This window comes from Orycteropus afer, unplaced genomic scaffold, assembly GCF_000298275.1.
Source record: "Orycteropus afer afer isolate SDZICR_OR568_19922 unplaced genomic scaffold, OryAfe1.0 scaffold00097, whole genome shotgun sequence".
In the NCBI taxonomy this organism is placed as follows: Eukaryota; Metazoa; Chordata; class Mammalia; order Tubulidentata; family Orycteropodidae; genus Orycteropus; species Orycteropus afer.
In genome coordinates, this window is record NW_006921684.1 from 4,576,086 (window position 1) to 4,580,766 (window position 4,681).

At 40.1% G+C, this 4,681-nt stretch overlaps 1 pseudogene; it reads left to right on the forward strand.

Moving 5' to 3' along the window:
* The window catches only part of LOC103198561, a 2,600-nt pseudogene extending 1,239 nt beyond the window's left edge, over positions 1-1,361 (forward strand).
* The last annotated feature ends 3,320 nt before the right edge of the window (positions 1,362-4,681 follow it).

Below are 4,681 nucleotides of genomic sequence, written 5' to 3' on the forward strand. Positions count from 1 at the left end.
CCCATGATGTGATTGAATGTGGTGTAATCAAATCCATGGTGAAATCTGCTGTGAGCAGCTAATTAGCTGCCTTCAGGGAGTGGCCTACTTCCAGTACATATGGGGAAGCTTTGAGGATGGTCTCTAGGTATCTGGCACAACTGGATCCTGCATTTGGCCAAGTCTTCATCCAGTGTCCTGCCTTGTTGCCTACAGATTTTGACATTGTCCTTGGACTTGAACCAGTGGCCTGCCATGTGCTTGTTGATCTTGGGAATAATACATTTTACCTGTTGATCTTGGGTTTGTTAGCCTTAGCAGCTAGCAGCTGCATGAGTTATAAGAAGCCCCCAGCTCCAGTGGGCCTTGGAAAAAGAAGCAGAGCTGAAGCCCAAGTTCAAGAGACCTTCACCCAGCCCCTAGAAGTGGCACTCTGAATTTGGACTTCTAGCCTTCCCTGGTAGCATAGTGCCTAAAGCACTTGACTGCTAACCGGAAGGCTGGTGGTTCAAACCCACCAGGCACTCCTTGGAAGGAAGATGGGACAATCTACTTCTGTAGTGATACTGCCTCAGAAACCCAAGGAGGGGTTGCTATGCATTGGGTCTGACTTGATGGCACGTAACAACAACAACAACAAGCCTTCTAAACTGTAAGAGAATAAATTCCTGTTCTTTAAAACCATCTACTTGTGGCATGTCTGTTATAGCAGCACTAGAGAACCAAGACAGTCACTTCAAAAGGATCTACATGTGGAAATGAACTACACATCTGCAGTCATTGAGGAATAATCTAAAAACTCTCAGTTTGGCGTCATTGCCAAGTTTTAGTGAAATGGCTGAAAGATTCATCTCAGGAGGTTGAGTTTATTGCTGATATTCTTAATAAGAGCAAAGAATTATCATGCCTGACAGCATTGACAGTGGGATACCCAGGAATTTAAACTTTGGGATAGTGAACTACAATATGGAAACCAACTTCTCAAAGAAGATGTAAGAAATAACTCTGTCTGGAGCCAAAGATACTTTGTAATTTCAACGATCCTGCTGTACTGAAGAGAGAAGTCCAGTATACTCTGGAAATGATCAAACTAGCACCACATCATGAAAGTGTATGAAACTATTTGAAAGGGATTTTGCAGGATCGTGGCCTTTCCAAATATCCCAATCTGTTGAATCAGTTATTTGATACAACCAAGTCACCGTTCTTCCTACCTAACTGCCTTTCTTGTGAATATCTATGAATACATGCTAGAAAATCAATGTGACAACAAGAAGGGTGTTCTTAACAAAGCAATAAGTTGTGTGAAAATCCTTGCTAAAGAAAAAGACAGTAAGAGAAAGGAATATTACAGATACATCTGATGATCACTTCAAACCTAGTCACAGAAAGTGACTGACCAACAAATAACATAGCAATAACATCATCCACAAGAATTGATGGAATGCCTATTTTTTTTTTTTTTAAGGGATTCCAGTAAGGAGTTTAAACTAGAACAATCATTCTTTTTGCTTGTGTTGGTGTAAAAGGTGCACTGGAATAAAATCAAACTCACTGCCATCCAGTCGATTCTGACTCATAGTGACCCCCTTCAGGTTTCCAAGGCAGTAAATCTTTACGGAGGTAGATTGCCCAGTCTTCCTTCCACAGAATGGCTGGTCGGTTTGAATCACCAACCTCCTGGTTAGCAGTCAAATGCCTTAGGCACTACTCCACCATAGCTCCTTGTTATTGTTGTTATGTGCCCTCAAGTCAACCCCGGATTCATAGCGACCCCTCCTTGGGTTTCCCAGGCAGTATCACTACAGAAGTAGGATTGCCCAACCTTCCTTCTGAGGAGTGGCTGGTGGGTTTGAACTGCCAGCCTTCTGGTTAGCAGTCAAGTACCTTAGGCACTATGCAACCAGATCTCCTCCATAGCTCCTTAGCTCCTTAGGTATTATTTTTTTGACCAGAACTAAGTATGATGATCCCGGTGCACTGCTGCTATTCAGACTAGCTCTAAGCAATGTGGTTCTTTTAAAGCACAGAGTTCTGGGGCCATAGTGTCTAAGGCTTTGACTGCTAACCAGAAGGCTGGCAGTTCAAACCCACCAGCCACTCTTCAGAAGGAAAATTGGGCTCTCTACTTCCTTAGTGATATCTCCTTGGAAACCCAAGGAGGGGTTGCTATGAGTGGGATCCAATTCAACAGCAATGAGTTTGGGTTTTTTTGGTTAATGTGAGGTGGAGGGTGGGAGGAGAAAGGAACTTTTGTAGCCTTATCAACATTTAATCTAATCTCTTAGCATCAACTCTTCCCTAAACAATGGTTTATGAGTCAGGATTTGCAACAGCAATGATTTCAGGTAACTCGTTTGTGATGGATGTGAAGTAAGTCAAATGTAGGTTCAGTAAGCAGGGAATGAAATTATTACATTAGATCTGCTATGCCACACTGACAGTATCTTGCTATCACTGTAACCAACTAATGTCAAAAGGATGATTTTGTAATCAAACTGTAGATGCAGCTAAAAATAATAAAGCAGCCTACCTCTATCACCATAACAGATGACATGCCACACTTTCCTATGGCTAATCTTACTCCTGGCCTTATTTTACTTATGAAATAACTTCATCACTGTTCGTTTTATTCATTTCTGTATATGAATTTGTCTGAATAACCTTAAGAAGTTATTTAGGGATTAAAATGGAGGGTGAATTAATGCATATTTTCTTTTTTTTCCCCTGAACTGCATTTTGTAGATTGGTTTATTTTTGAGACTTGTCAAAATCTTAATAATAAGAAAGGGAAATGTCACAATGAATAGAATCACTGAGCAAATTGTTTAATTCCTGGAAGGCAAATCTATACATTCTTTTTTGTACTGATCTAATCAATAGAATAATTGGTATGGAATGGGGGAATTTCCCTGAATTAAAAGGGTCCACATTCTATCTAAGATCAAGGCTATATTATTACATATTGGGTAAGAGCACACACCTGGTATAAAACTGCCTTTCATCCTCTGCACTTCATCCCCTGCTATGCCACTGCCTAAGGAGCTCTGGTGGCATGGTGGATAAAGCACTTGACTGTAGGTCAGGAGCTCAAACTCACCAGCTGCTCTGCAGAAGGAAGACAGGGCAATCTACTTCCTTAAAGATTTATAGACTTGGAAACCCATTTGGGGTCACTATGAGTTGGAAACAACTCAATGGCTGTGAGTTTGGTTTGTTTTTTCATACCACTGACTAGCTGTGAGACCTCAGGAAAGTTCACTCTTTCTTAATTTTCACTTTTTCACTAGGAAAGTGGGCTAAAAATAGTACTTACTGTGCATGACTGCTGAGACAATTAAAGGTGATAATATATCAAGATTCTTGACACATGCTAAGTTTTAGTACATGTTAAACTCTAAACTCACTGCTCCCAGTCAGATCCTACTCATAGCGACCGCTCCTTGGGTTTCCGAGGTAGTATCACTATGGAAGGGAGCTCTGGTAGCATAGTGGCTAAGGCACTTGATTGCTAACCAGAAGGCTGGTGGTTCAAACCCACCAGCCACTCCTCGGAAGGAAGGTTGGGCAATCCTACTTCCATAGTGATACTGCCTTGGAAACCCAAGGAAGGGTCGCTATGAGTCAGGGCTGACTCGGCGGCACATAACAACAACAACAACAATCACTATGGAAACAGATTGCCCAATCTTCTTTCCAAGGAGTGGCTGGTGGGTTTGAACCACCAGCCTTCTTGTTAGCTGTAAAATGCCTTAGGCATTACACCACCAGAGCTCCTTGGTACATGGTATAATTACTATGGTAAACTAGTGTGGTATATGCCACGAAGTTCAATGAGTAAAGATGTTGGCTAATACTCCATGTGATGTTTGGGATGGAAACCCTATGAACATATCATAGTAGAAACCCTGGGGAGTAAAATCTCTGAGGGGAAAATGAGGAAGGGAGTAATAGTCTGGCAGGCAAAAGATGACCAGAGACATCATCTTGATTTATTTCATAATTTTATCTAGGACAGACTCTGCATTTGAGAATATATACCCATTCATACTTATGAATACGAATGAAAGTAAAATTATAAAAAAAAGATTTGACCCTAAGTTAGTGTACCAATTTGAACAGCTTTCAAAGATCAAATGCTCAATGAATAGTACATAAAGTGCGGTTGCTTAAACAAGAGGCCTTTATTTTTCTCACTTCACATGGTGTCCAGAGGTGGGAAGCTCTGGAAAGCAATTGGAAAGCTAGGTTATGTCTGTACGTAGATAGATATAGATATATAGATGTATATAGACAGACCTGAATTTTTCAGGTGAAAAAGATCACATGAATACATATAAACTAAGCATTGATGACATTCATAATAAAGAAACAAGTTAGCCTGAGAAGACTATGACAATGTGATTATTGGATTTCAAAGAATAAACCATGGAATTTAAATAGGTAAGAACTAAATATTCTGGAAATGTAGTAAGTAATCTGAATATTTGCTCATATTGAAAACTAAGACTGAATAGACTGTGACTGGTTGAATATCCTTTTCATTTTTCTTTATTTTGTTAATTCTTGCTTATCCTTCAGTCATTATGATATTCAATTCAGTCACTATGGTATCCAGAATGTTTTCTTTAATCCCCAGTGTTTGACTTCATGACAACTCTTTGAGTTTCCTTGGCTGCCTTTATATTCTTTTCTCTTACAT